General features: G+C 37.7%; 1 long non-coding RNA gene across 1 annotated transcript in view; it reads right to left on the minus strand.

Moving 5' to 3' along the window:
• Window positions 1-15,085, minus strand: part of LOC136293540 (uncharacterized) — a 61,557-nt gene extending 46,472 nt beyond the window's left edge. Inside the window, exon 1 of the long non-coding RNA XR_010722171.1 lies at window positions 14,996-15,085. This is a non-coding gene — a long non-coding RNA (uncharacterized lncRNA). The remainder of the gene's footprint in view (window positions 1-14,995) is intronic.
• Window positions 15,086-15,153: the final 68 nt, after the last annotated feature.

A 15,153-nucleotide genomic window follows, 5' to 3' on the forward strand; every position in this document is an offset into this window, starting at 1 on the left:
AGTCACAGCATAGCACTCCTGACATTTCATGGTATCATTAGTGCGGTGGAGAAGATCTTAAAAAAATCCCAACAACCTCAAAGCAAAAGCATTTGTATACATCTATATATATGTATAAAGGTAGTCTCAAACAACTGAGCTCAGTGCACTCTTGGCTTCTGTGACTTCTGAGAGCATAAGAATGTTTTTACTGGTGAGGACCAAAGGTCTGTCTGTGCGGTTTCTAAGACTAGCAACTGAGTTGATTCCCAGGAAACAGTGAGTACAGAACAACCATATTTGACACATCTCCTGACTGTTCTTCTAATCTCTGGCTTTTTTTAGCTCAGGGGATTTTCTCTAGCTCATGTGGTTTGGCTATTTAGCAGCCCTCAGTAGACCTAACTTCCAAGTGCTTGTCCAATCTGTCCTTGACCTTGTATAACCCTTTCGCACGCAGAAGAGTCTAAGTCTGTGTTTATACTATTAAACTAAACAGAGCCAGTTCTCAAGTCCAAGCCTTGTCTTGTGGTTCTTGATATTGTCAAATTGTGAGTAAGGGCTATGGCACAAGTTGATCATTACTCTGCCCGAAGACTAGGTAGTCTGAAACATCAACACACAAAACACTCACTGGGTGTCCCTCCTGTCTGGAGCAGCAAGGCAATTGCCCACTGGGACCATTTCTGAATCTAATCTCAATGAGGCTCTGTGGTTACATGGTGATCTGAAGGAGATATATTTGGCAGTTTGGACGTGGCTACTCTGCTTGAGGGGATAGGAAAACTTAGAACTGCAGATGTAAGTCTTGTCATACTATTTAATCCCAGGGCCAGAGAATGGTTTTACTTTCTAGCACTGGTATAGCTAGGAGACTAGCATCATCTTTTGGGCCACAAAGATTCTCTTGCTCTAGAGCCAGGAACAGGATATTTTGTCTTGAAAGAATACACATATTACGAGCATCCCAGAAGTTTTCACTGTATCCCAGAGGCCGGTTCACTTGATTCTTTAGGGTAAATAAGAATAATTTCTTAATCTTAGAAACAAGCCCTTCCTGTTAAGTAATGAAATGAAATTGTTAGGGGCTCTAGTGCAAGGAAGGAGTGAGGTATCCTGCTCAGCTTTGTTGGTGCTTCTCCTTGCAATAATACTTAGCATCTCTGCCTCCAGTACCCTTAACTTTACTCTTGCAGTCCCCTGTGTGGGTCCCCAAATAGAGGGGTTAGAGAAGCAATCACTCAGCTTTGCTGTTGCATTTTTTTATTCTTTCATTAATCTAATGTTAATAAAATACATAGGCCTACTTCATACCTCGAAGAGATTGAGACTATGGGTGGAGACTCATATCTTTACAAAAGAAAAGAACCACCACAGCACTTGTGTCTGGGTGGTACAGGAACCTGGAATCCCAGTGGCACACAGCAAGTACCACATATGTCAGCATCTCTGCTTTACTAAATTGCTTTAACATGAGATCACATCAAGAGTGAGAAAAAACCTCACTGCATGCATGCAGTGTTTTTTCAATGTTATGATGTGCCAACAAAGATGCCAGTCAGCTTTTTGCTACATAGATGTTCCTTAACTAAAATCTGAACCTTGTTGACCAGCAGCACGTACCCCATCTGGCTTCATGCTGCCATGAAATACTATATCTTTATGCCTATCAGTGAAAGACTGTGCAAACAGGAGCCAGCCTATGACACTGTGCTAGTGTAAGAAGACAGTATTTTTGTGTAATAAATAATTTCACACATTGTGGCCAATACAGTTTTGCTAAAGAGAACCCCTGCTGCGGTCACAGCCATGCTGACAGAAGGCAGCTTTTGTCAATTCAGGTTAAGTTTTGACAGAGCTTGTGTAATTGCACTAGCAGAAAAATTCTGTTCTGTGTTGAAGCATTTTTAAAAATACATATATATATATACCAACCTACCTATATTTATATATATATAAACTGAAGATGCAATTTGACATTGCAGTCCCCCTGGCCACAAAACCAGTTCATGAAGTACCCCCAGCACAGATTACTTCCCCTCACAGCTGTGCCATTGAAAATGCCAGCAGCCTACCATGTACAGCTGCTTTGACTGAAGCTGATTGCCTAGATAGTCTAATGCCCCCAATCTAGTTGAGCAAGATAGTTTCACTAAGCCATTTTGTAGTGTGAACAAGCAATTGCATCTGTGCTTCTGACCTACTGACAAACTGCTCTGCTCATATAGAAACAATACCTTGCTAAGAAATAAGTCCATTTTCATATAAGGGAGAATATTTTTGTACAGTTGTACACAAAATTTACCCTCTGATTTAGAGTTTGGAGGACTCTAAAAACAGTGTACCATGGACAACCTCTTTAATTTTTCTTCCTTCTGCTATTTGTAGGAAGCCAATGGCAAGGATTGTCTCTTTTCTTATGTTATACATGTACCCAACAAACCCAGCCTGCCTGGTTCAATTTTAGAACTCACTGTTATTGTTATGGGAATAATCATGTTGTTAAGGGAATAATAACAATAGTTATTATTCCCATAACATATTTTTATGGGACTAATAAATATTACAATATCATGTACCTGGGATGATAAGATTAGGTTGAGCAAACTGCCTTCCTTTTAAATCTCTCTCTTGCTTACATGGAAATCATGACAGACTTGTTAAAATAATCTTATATTTAAGATTTTGCAATTTGTAAATAAAAGATCCAAGGGTCCAAATTTTGGTGCAAGTATGAAAACAAAATGGTGCATAAATTCTGTTGGCGGAGTCAGTTGTCTTTTTCTAATGATGTTTGTGGGCAGGAGCTCTGGAGCTTGTGGTGGCAGCAACAATAAAGCATAAAGAAGGTAGTTTTGCAAATGCCATTTTATTTATCCTATTTTAAAGAATCCATTAACAAGAAACTGTGAGTTTCATAGTAATTACATTGATTACAAATAGGCTGGTCTAAGCAGCAAATGCTGACTTTTCACAGCTTTTTTTTTAATGGAGTAGTAGTTCCAAACATAATGTAGATAATGGGTGTTACTAACCAATTTCATCTGTACACTGAGTTAGAAGTTCGTATGTTTTTTCTTTACAAAATATTGTTATTCTCTCCAGAAATGTCACATGCAGTCGTATCCAAAGTCTAACAGCCATCATCAAATCCAAAATATATGAAATGAACGGCCTTAATATTAAAGAATTTCTAAAGAATTCAATATTTTACCAGCTATTTATAGGCTTAAGCAGCAGAGAGATTGTTTAAAATTGGACCTTAGTGGGCCAACTCAGGGTGATTTTTTTTTAAATTTATGTAATGTGGCCATAAAATTGTCCACTCATCTCTATTTATGCCGTATTATTTTGATATCCAGCCTAAAATCAATAACTTGCATGAATTTCAGACCTGTGGCAATTTGATCAGAAATCTTTCTAAATATCATTCTGTATTTAGAAACATTGGAATGGGCTCAGACCTATCCACTTTCTTTGATTAAGAGGAAAGTGAAAGGTACAGCCTCGCATGAACCTAGAAAAGCCTAATCCCCCATCAAACAAATGTTTAAGTACTGATGCACTGTGGCAAGGAGGGGGCTGATTTCATAAAAGGAGTTAATGGGCTCCAGGGAAAAAAAGCATATAGTCTTTAAGACATGAAAATTAGTCACTCTTGAGTAGCTGATTATTTGGTAGAAGGTTAATTGGATTTGTGGGCTAGTGGTTTTTTGGCTGGCTGATGATTCTTATTTCTGAGGCCCATGGAACTAAATCTTTTATTCTTTTGGATTTTTGCATACACTCCTGAAAAATGCAGGAAATGTAATTTTGAAAGAGTCTTTCCTTCCACTCACTGTACCTAGTGTTCCCATCCAGCTGTCTCCTGAAATTGTTTGTCTTTTAGGCTGCTTGTTTTGCTTCTGAGCACATGCAAAACCCTACTCCAGCATTGCCCAACCCATTCGTTTGTGTTAAACTCCAGAGAAATCCCTCCACCCACACAGCTAAGCATCTGTTCAGCCATGCATGTGGCTTGTGTTTTGGGCGGTGGTTCCCTACTACACCAACAGTTTTGTTGAATAAGGAAATTTAACTGCTCCTGGTGTGAACCCTGACAGAGGGTAACTGCTGCACTCAGCAACTTTAGCTACATTTCATTCAGTGTTAATAGTATTTTCCATTGTAGGTAATGCAAGGATTATTTGATTTCTAATGCTTCAGCTTGTTAGTGGTCTTTTATAACCATGGAAATAAATGATACTATAAGTTTAATCCAGCTCCCATTTGTTTGGAGTACTATAAGCCTCTATTCTGTACTGAACTATTGCAGTGTATAAACAGTATTTATAGTATCTAATCTTTGCTATTTAGAATTGTATGCTATTTAGAGGGCTGTAGTACAATAAATTAAGGAAGGCACAGTAACAATCTAGCAATCAGTATTATAGTATATCATAACTGAGTGAAAAGTATTGCACCATATGGAAATAATAATGCCTCCAGAAGACATAAAATGATGCCTTCATCTTACTACAATTAGCATATTTTTAATGCATCATTGAAAATCATGGTGTTGCTTTTGAAAGTGCAAAATCCACAATTTAACAAATTATTTCCAAATGCAGATTTCTTCTAAGAACATTTTGTTATTGTATCATCTGTTATTGCCACATCTTGTAGATCCCACGACATAGAACAACAGATGACTTAGTTCAAATGATTCTTTATTGTTTTTAATATTTTTAACATCCCAAGGAGGGAGCTGAGTGGTATTTTTATGTTTAATAATTTCCAGATTTTTGAGCTGCTAGTCTGTTCAGTTGTCTGGAAAAAAAATCTAATGGCTGTTATTCATCTTTTTCAGTCAAGGATGGTTTTGGACCTCTGGTTAGATTATTAAAGCAAAACTGCTCCATTTTGTTGAGGCATATTTCCACTTTTTGATTACCTCTATCAGAGAACTATGAAAAAAATAGTTTTTAATAGCATTAAATAATACCATTGAGTTCCTTCTTTTTGTCACACATGTGGATGTGGGACTGACTGTGACCCACATTTTCTGATGGCAAGTTTAATATATGTGTCCATACTTGCATACATTTATCAATATGGATTATTCTATTATGTATCATCATGACTGTATTATATAAAATAATATGCTATTCCCATAATAATAAATATTTCGTGGCTCAAGTCCTTAGATTTATAGAGAGGTAGCCTAGCTTAGAAAGCATGACCTAGTCTTTTTCCAAAGTGACTTTTAATTAACTTCTCATCTAAGCAAATTCTCAGTGTAAATTGTTATAAGGCATTTCAGTCCTTACACAGATTAAATTTAAAATTCTAAGCGAGAAAAATGTCAGCTGTAAAGAAGAAAAATTAAGGTCATGCACTTCATTCAGACGAGCTGATTGTATGCAATGCTAAGAATTTGGAGGAGCAATGAAGATTTACAGGATGGTATATGCTGAATGAAACTGGTAGTGTTAGTGAAAGTCTTAAGCTATGTTGGTATGTGTTATTAATAGCAAGACTGCAATAGGCTTTTTCTTGAACTTACTATTCTCATAATTTGGGGTTTGAGAGACGACCTCTGTCAATAAAAAAGTTAGCATTTGTTTTAATTATAAAATGCTGCATAGGTACTTCTTTTAAAAATCAAATGAATAGGAGTAAAAGATGCAACTGTATATGTGGTCCATGGAAGACAGTGACTAATTTTTATGCTGTACTTTTCTTCGAGAGTCATGTATGAACTAGAAGCAATTTAAGGAATATTAATTAAGTTGGTTAAAATGAAGAGTAACATTTTTAATGGGAACATGGAAAGAGACAGCCTTCATCTTCTGTCTGGAATAATAAAAATTCTTGCTAGGAAATTTGATTGTAGATGCGGCCAGAAAGCTCATGAAGCATCTGCTTGAAATCACTTTTCTAGCAGGCTGAAACAGTTGTACATTGTACAAAATGCAGTTAGGAGGGACACAGCTGCAGAAATAGGACTATTATCTTTGTCAGTACAACCCTTTCCATGTCCTGCTGTGATAATAAAACTAAATATGAGTATTTAAATATATATATATACACATACATATATATTTATATCAGTAACAACTGCTGCAACCATCATACTTCTGACCAATCTGGCTGAATTCAATGAAGATTTTTAGTGCGGAAATAGTCTAAAGTGAAGACTAAGATACAGAAGCCAATAAGGACAGGATATAGACATCTTTCTGCAAGCGTGGGAAATTTTTCTTGTTTTTTGGGGTGACGAACTACTGTGCAATGCAAGAAATTACATCAGGTTCTGTCAGTTTTCATCCATAATTTAGAAGTTTTCTAAAGCACATTTCAGAAGTCTTCCTTCAGAATTGAATTCTAGTTTCAAACCCAGTATCCCATACATAACAAGTTCTTGAACAGGTTACACTTTGAATGCCAACATATAATAATAATAATAATAATAATAATAATAATAATAATAATAATAATAATAATAGTGTTCTTTACATTTTCTAGATAGAAGGGGAGAGGTGTATTCATTCCTTTAATTTCCTAGTTAAGTGTTATGTGCCAAGATTTACTGCCAAGTGACGTCTGATATGCAGGATTTGGTTCTCTTTCCCCTCCTGACAACTTTTCAACATTGGCTCCATTAATTCTTATCAGTGCTATGAAAGGACAATCAAACCAGTGGGAGCACAAGATAAAAGGGATTCCGCAAGTGATAGGACTCTCATAGACTACCTTCCTAAAAGTAACTCCCCATGAGAGATTTTGTTTAACTGAAAGCTAGTAATGTTTCTTGTAGATGTTCTCCACAATTACTTCTGTTCAGATATCATAGAATGATAGAATCATTTAGGTTAGAAAAGACCCTTAAGATCATTGACTCCAACCATAAACCTAATACTGCAAAGTCCACTACTAAACCATGCCTCTAAGTGCTACATCCACACATTTTTTAAATGCCTCCACAGTGACTCAACCACTTCCCTCAACAGCCTATTCCAGTGCTTGAGAACCCTTTTGGTGAAGAAATTTTTCCTAATATACAATTTAAATCTCCCTAACACAACTTCTGGCCTTGTCCTCCCATCCTAATTTTTGAGGTGAGCCTCAAATGTCCACATTTTCAAATTACTTTAAATATGATATTCAATAGTAAATAAAGCACAGTCCTCTTCCTCTAGTAAACAACAGGAAATTTCCAGGGATGGTGTTGTTATTCCAGGTGCCTATAAAAATCAACATGATCAAGTAGTTTGTTTTAGTGATATCTGATGAGTAAGTTGAAGTAGTGAGTACAGAAGCTCCTGTTTCTGCACTGGGTGCACTTCAAAACTCAGTTTTGTACTAGTTTGCTAAACCTAATGTCAAAGGGCCACTCATTTGTTCAGACCCAAATGCTTAACAGGAATATATTCAATGACTTCAGCAACAAGAATGGGATTTGATTTAGTTGCTTTGTTTTCTGGTCACACCCATATGTATAACAAGGAGATGTACATATATTTCTAGCATCATTTGTGACATTTATCCTTCTGAGAAACTCCTGTACACAGAAGAAGCAGAATGTTTGTTTATATGCTATGACTTGACTTTCAAGATTCTCCTAAGAAGTGACTGAGTTTGTAACTCAGACCCAAAACCAAGACATACAACACTCTTGTGAATTGCAGAGATAAGCTTTGTGCAATAACTGTGCTGAAATTTGTAACCAGCCTTATTTAAGATCTGTTTAAAAAGTCACACTAAATTTCTAACTAGCCCTGAGGGAGATGGAATTTTGAAAAACAGAAAAACAAGAAGCACCAGACAGCACATGATATTAAGAAGGCATTATCAAATATGTCATCTGTGTTTCTGTTCTCTTTCTAGGTATGGGTTTTTTGAAACAAAGTATTTTTCTGTCATTTTACTTTGAAATTCTTCCTTTCAGTCTGTAGCAAATCTGAGGATACTTTTCTGCAGTTTCCACATCCAGAGCCCAAATTCATGCCCGAAACTATGCTCCAGCTAGAGACCCTAACCAATGGCTTCTAAAAGGACAGAGATTCCCATTATACTTGACGGATTTAGGATCAGATTGCTCAGTGGTACCATTGTGCAAATCTTCTGTCATCAAGGTATATTGCACTGTTGTGAAATCATTTGAATTTTCCAGCAAGTATTGTTAGCCATGGTTTAATTTTTTTATTCCTGTTTTGCTTTGGGCATAGGTAGAAATGCCCATCAAAGACATTTGCAAAACAACAAACCACTGACCAAACAAAACTTGCTTGTGAGACAAACAATTAAGCACCTCTTACCCACAAGAATTTCTTTTATATTTTAAAGTGTCTACACTAATCCTCATGAGTACAGGAAACTTAATTTTTTACAGGAAGCTACAGTTTTTGTACTCTAATTTTGCTTCTTTATAATTCTGTTCATGGTCCTGCACAACTCTTGTTGCATGCCATTGTAAAGAAAATAGACTGAAAACCTGACAGGCTGGTTGGGCACATACTATGCAATACACACTATGAAATGCATAAAGCTTCTGAATATACAAATTAGTATATTTTGTTGAAATTATGCCCTGCACGTCCAAGAGAACCACACTATTCCTGAAGTCTTCTCAAAAATAAGGGCCTGCATTGGGGGGGGGAAAAAAACCCAAAATACCCCCAAACAAACAAACAAACCACCAAGAAATCCCCCCAAACCACCCCGTTAATTTAGAATTAATATTTGAGCAATTATGAAAGGAGTTTGCTAATCAGAAATTATGCATTGTTCTCTGTCAGGGTATCCATGATGGACATCAATATTATTTAATTAATTAGTAGAGGTACTCAAAATTATAAATGGCTAATGAAATGGAAATTATGAGAACTGCTGTCTTCCTAGACATTTAAATCCTAGTTGAAGAAATGCAATAGGGAAGTAAATTGAAGCAGAGTAGGATCTGATGGTAAATAATGTGAATGGGTTTCCTGGTATTAGTGGTGTATCTCAGTTACTTGTAAAAATTATGTGTATTATAATTGGTTATTTAAAGATTGTAACCTACAACTTTCTTAGGCATTAGCAGCCAGAGGATTGAGAGGCATAACAGTAGGCATTCAGATAGACCTGAGACGTGCCTAGTGTGATCAACAGTAGGACAGACTTTAACTCCCATGAGACCAAAAAGGCTTTGGGTATTCAATGCTGCCCAATGCTGGAGTAAGATGCATAGTCTGACATCCAAGATAAAACAAAACAAAAAAGTAGAGTTGAAAAGAGAGAAGGTATGACAACTATTGACAATGTACAATCAATAATTCATTAGTTAGGGCAATATATGCAATGTTAGAGATACCATTCTCACCTAGAAATGGTTGAGATATGTGACTTGAACTTGTGTAATTTATAAAATGGACTTCAAACGATCTATTTTTTTTGCACACAGATTGTCCCAGAACACTTCATGCTTTTTGTGGGAAGAAACTTCTCAATACAACTCACAGCATATGCTTTTACCTCCACCAGCAGTCTGTGATAGATGATTTTACAACTTGATATTTTTCTTGCTCAACTTACATCCTGCAAAGTTTTTAAGAGTGTTTTTGTCTTATTCTGAAGGCCACATGGTAACAAAACATCTAGATTTACAGGTATTAAAATGAATGCCTTTTTTTTCTGTAACATATAGGCAACATTTTGTAAATATGAGATGTTGTACTGTAACAGTGTCATGAAGCTGTGAGATTGATGAATAGAGAAAAGAATCAGCTTGTGCTAAATTAATCACATATTTTCTTACATTTTTTGTCTTCTGACTTTGATTGTATGTAAATCTTAACATGAGGTATGTTCATGACCTGCTAAATTTTAGAATGACCTAAAACATAATGTATTTATTCAAAATCAAATATGCATAAAGGTCAGTTCTTCATTCACTCCAGTCTTTGCTGTATTCTTCTTCAGTAATCTAAAGTCTTTCCACTTCAACACCTCACTGAGATTTTAAGTAGGATATGGTTTTTTATTAAGGTGTTTTTTTGGTTTGGTTTTTTTTTTTTGGTTTGTTTTGTTTAGTTTAGGGGTCTTTTTGGTTTTGTTGGATTTTTTTTTTTGGTTCAGTTTTGGTTTTGGTTTGGTTTTTATTTTTACTTGTGGACAGAAGTTTAACCATGTCAGTAAGTCTATCTCCACCAGACTGTACACTTTGAAGCAGCAGCATTTCTCCTTTCATCTCTTATGACGTCTGCATTTTGGAACGTGCACAATATCCCAGATTGCTGACTGCAGTGTGGGTGTGGAGAACATCTGGTCAAGCAGCAATCTCTTCTCTTTTTATGAAGAAGTCCTGGGAGCTAGATTTTTTCCTTCATTTCCTCTTCCCTCTAATCCCCCTGTTCTCTTTAAATCCCATAAGATTTTTATTGCCAGACCACTATATAATTCCTAACTAGTACATAAGATATGAACACATCTCTGGATAAGAGCTTTGTAAAACGAAACCTATCAGCTATGTACCCTCCCTCTATTTATGTTTAACAAGATGTCTCAATTAGTAGAGGGAAGTGTTTGGTAACTGTTTCTGTAATACCATCCATATACACATCTTTCTTTATGTGTGTCTGATAGCAAAGAAATGTCTCAATTCAGTTGACTTCCCAGCAAGGCATTTGTTATTTCTCCTTTGGCTTCCTAATTTTATCTGCTTTCAAATTCAGTTTGTTCCACCACACTCAATTCAGATTGCCATCTTCAGACAAGCAGCACAGGGTAACATTTGTGAAGAATCCAGCTGAATTTGCTTTTTGTAAGTCTGCACAACTAGCATAAGAGTCTAAAGAAATGGAAAACACCTGAAATGTTCATGTCTCGCCCCAAAACAGAAGGAGGTCTGCAGGAAATTTTCATTAAACTATGTTATTACATACAGTTGACAATGCTGAGATTTTACTCCTTGCCTTTGAGAAAGCAGTGATTTGCAAAGTATCTTTACAATTAAGTATTATATCAACTGACTTAATTGAAAATCTGAGTATTCTTCCTCTGAAAAACAAGAACATATCTAGGCAATTCTACTTTCTCTTTACTTCAGAAGTTTATTGTACATAAAATTTCAAGGTTGGCAAAAAGAAGAGCAGAGATACCAAAATTAATGGATGCTTTGTAAATGAGGACTTAGCCCTCAACCTAAGATGAGCTATGAATCTCTAGATTTCTGTGAAGGTTTTTTAATTTGGGGTTGGTTTTGGTTTTTTTGTTTTTTGTTTGTTTAGTTTTTTGGTTTTGCTTTTTGGGTTTGTTGGTTGGTTGTTTGGTTGGGGTTTTTGTCTGAAAAAGGAAAAGGGTTGCAAAGTAACACACTTTTTAAAATGGCATTATAGGGGAAGCTCACATTCTTGACAGTTATATTTTGAGTGCTATAACGATATGTACTACAAGGAATTACACTAAAAAGTTGGGATTACTCCATAAAGTGAAGCTGAAAGTAGAGCTACTTCAACCACAAATCTATTTCCCATGTTTGTCCCTGTAGCAAACACAGACACCATGAAAAGATACAAAAAGGCATGAATTCAGCTAAGGCACTAGAGAGGAGAGCTGAATATGAAGACAGTGGGAGGATGAAGTGGAAATAAAATACATTCATTTTGTGCTTCCATTATATGGGAGGACATGGGATTTCCTGAAGCACAAGTGCCTCACAGTTGTTTCTCTTCTGTTTTCTATTGTTTAGAACTGACTGTAGAGATTCAGTACATGACTTTTGTCTCTCCCTCTTTTCCCAGTAAAACTGAATAAACAGGAAAAAAATGCAAAGTCTCTAGAATAAACAGTATATGTAAATAAGAAAATTCAGATTTGCTACAGCTTTCTAAACATTGCTACTTTGCATATTTAGCGCTTGGTCTCGTTCAAGTAAAACAGTTCCTACAATAATACTAAAGATTGGGATGTAAGTGTAATTCAGCTGTTAGCTACTAAGTGCATATTAGAATTTTTAGCTAAAGGTGCATGTTGAGGTTTTTAGTTTTGGGCTTTTTTTCTTTATAAATTTCTATTCTGGCTTTCCAGATACATTGGTATCCATCTTGTGATTGCTAAGTACAGCTCTGAACCAAATTCTGTCATTCATTATAACTGTATTTTCATGCAGTCCCCTTCAGTAAAGACAGTGCAAACCGCTGTGTTTTTAGTAGAAGCTGTTAGACCGACCTGACCTCTGACACATCACTGGCTTTCTCCTTGCAAATGTGATCCAGCTCTGTTGATGTTAATTTTTCATTTACAGTGCTTTTGGTCAAAGTGCCTTGATATTGCATTGATCTTGATTAATGCTATTTATAAATATATACTAAGTTCAACAATTGTGTGTTTAAAAAAGGGCAATTTCCTCTATTGTGTGACATTGAACATATCTCCTTGGATTAACAGGACTTCAAAATGGTTCACTACAGCTTGTGTAACATTATATAAGAAAGAAGAGAAAGGAAAAAAAAAGTCTTTCTGATTTTGAGAATAAAAATTCAGCTTGATGAAAATGCTCTTACCATAGTCTGAAATACAAGTTACACTGGTATTACTGTGTGAGGTGTACAACTCTGGTAAGGAAAAGCTTGTTCTCTTTCCTCCTATCCCCTTTGCCCCATTTTACTTATATTCTCGCAGCATTTCCTTTCCATTTTTGTTTCAGCTTTGAAAGCAGCATGCTATAAAAGCTCACCCCAACTGAAAAGATACCTTTATACATACAATGTGAAAGAAGAAGGCCTCCTCTTCCTGGTAGACCTAATCTGATACAGGCTGCCAGACAGCCCCAAGGATCTTTGGACTTCATCACCTACAAACAGTTATTAAAATTTACAAAAAAGTAACAGCAAATTTTCCTGCAATACTCTGGGGAAAAACCAAGACAAACCAAACAAAAACCCAGTCTGAAACAAAACTTAAAAAAACCCCCAACAAAACACCAACCAAAAAACAACAACAACAAAAAACCCACTGAAACTAAACACGGAGGATACTGGGCTTGATCAATTCCCCCTTTGTAGATGGGCTCGTGCAGATAGGGAATCTATAAGTCAGTCCTGGACAACCTGCGACCTCTTTTGGTCAATTAGTAAAATGAGCACGAGGACAAAAGAATACTGAAAAAGCCTTGGTAGTCACCCATCGAGAAGCAAGGCTGATCTCTCTTCTAAAGCATCTTTAATTTCCCAAGGAAAAGTGTCTGCTCTTACACGATATTTTTCAGAAATAGAACCAGATATTTTTTATCCTGCTATGTATGATACTCCTTTCAAGATACAAGGTATAAGTACTGAATTAAGAATAGAGAAAACTGAATAAGTGATTCTAATTACCTAAAATAAAAAGACTTGTAAAAAGTGCAGCTTTCAAGATTAACAGTATCATGGCCAGTACCTTGAGCAATAACATTTATACTTCTCTCTTCCACTTGAATTTTGACACATTTGAACAGCTGATGAATTACTGGAAGATGAGCTTCAGAGTTAATGATGAAAGTAGAACAGTTGCCTGGCTCATCATTCCCACGGCAGAACATATTTGTATAAGCTAGTTCTGTGAGCATTGCTGTTTTTATTTTTCATGAGGAGCAAGCTTCTCTGACTGAAACACCATATCTTCATCTATATATACACACTTCACCATCCTCTTCCTCATGAGAGTGCAGTAGAGTTTCAGAAAAAATGGTCACAAAATTTGGTACTGCCAATTCAGATTTTCTCAAAGTTAAGTCCAGTTAACAAGGGGAGCAAAATACGCCTCGTGAAACGGGAAGAGAATTTGCAGTGGCCTGAAGACAAATACATGCATTGTGCAAAATCCATGTAGGATTTTGATGTTGGGAGTTTGGGGGAATGGATTGTTTGTCTTTTTATCCTAGATTTGTGAGAACATTGCAATGGAAACCACTTTCATATATATGGAAGGAAAAGGTTTAAGAGTACAGAGAACATTAAAAAAAAAAAAAAAAAAAAAAAAAAGTTGAGGGAGGCTCATCCACGAAGATGGGGCAAGATACGGACCGAGTCCTGGGCCAGAGAGCAACATCTTGGCAAATGCGGGTGGGGTGCCTGTGTGTGTGGGTGTGGTCACGCACATATATTTCCCCCCCCGGTCTTCCTTGGAAACACGGCTGTCGTGTGAGCTGTAAATCGGTCACAAGGTATGCCCCGAACCTGCGGGCGGGCATGTGCGAGCGCCAGCACATGCGCACCTTCGCCAGGGCCGCGGCTCTCAGCCCCAAGGTGGACAGGGTTGTAGCTAGGAGTCCAAAAAATGGCATTCTACGTGAGCTTCTCTCGCCGCTCTCGGTGCCAAAGAAACACACACGGTCACAGGGAAGTGCACACGCACAGAGACCACTTTTTCTTGAAACTAGAGACACGTGACGTGCCCCTCTCGCCAGTACCCTACCACTCACAGCTGATTTTTAAGAAGTGCCCATAAACCCCCGGCAGGGCTACGTCCCCCGCACCGCCCCGCACCGCCCTCACCGCCCTCACCGCCCTCACAGCCCTCACAGCCCTCACAGCCCTGCGTGACCGAACCCTGGATCTGGCGAGGGCCGGCGCTCCCTGCCGCGCCGCGCGTTATTCATGGCGGGGGGCGGGCCGGCGACCGCGGCACTATATAGCGCGGACAGAGGGGCAGACGGCAGAGGACAGCTGGGTGCGGGGTGGTGGGCAGTAGAGGAGGGCAATGCGGCTGGTAGGCAGCACGGGGAATAAAATGAAGGGAACTTCGCTTTTTCTTTCTCCCTATCTCTATTATTCCCTTCTCGGTACTTTCTCCTTCTTTTCTGAAATGTTTTTGAACTAAGTTTTCTCCTGACCGTCTGGGCCTGGCTTTTTTTTTTTTCTTTTCACTTTTGCAAAGGTGTTTTTTTTTCTTTTTTTTTTTTTTTTTCCCCTGAGTGTTGTGTGTGGCAAAAAAAAAAAAAAAAAGTTACTGTCGAGCCAAGTAATTCAGGCGCTCTGCAGGGAGGAGGGGAGAGAGAGAAGGAAAAGGTTACCTTTGTTGCTAGCGAACTTTTGCTGCCTTGATGTGACTGCGGGCAAGTGACTGCGGAGAGGGCCGGCGTGCGAGTGTCGGCAGCGCGGCTCCCCGCCTCCTCACGCCGGGAGGCTTGCGAGCGGCAGGCGGCTCCACTCTCCGCAACCCCTTCGGAAG

This window comes from Chamaea fasciata, unplaced genomic scaffold (genome assembly GCF_029207755.1).
Source record: "Chamaea fasciata isolate MVZ Bird 193981 ecotype frontalis unplaced genomic scaffold, bChaFas1.0.hap1 SCAF_1, whole genome shotgun sequence".
In the NCBI taxonomy this organism is placed as follows: Eukaryota; Metazoa; Chordata; class Aves; order Passeriformes; family Sylviidae; genus Chamaea; species Chamaea fasciata.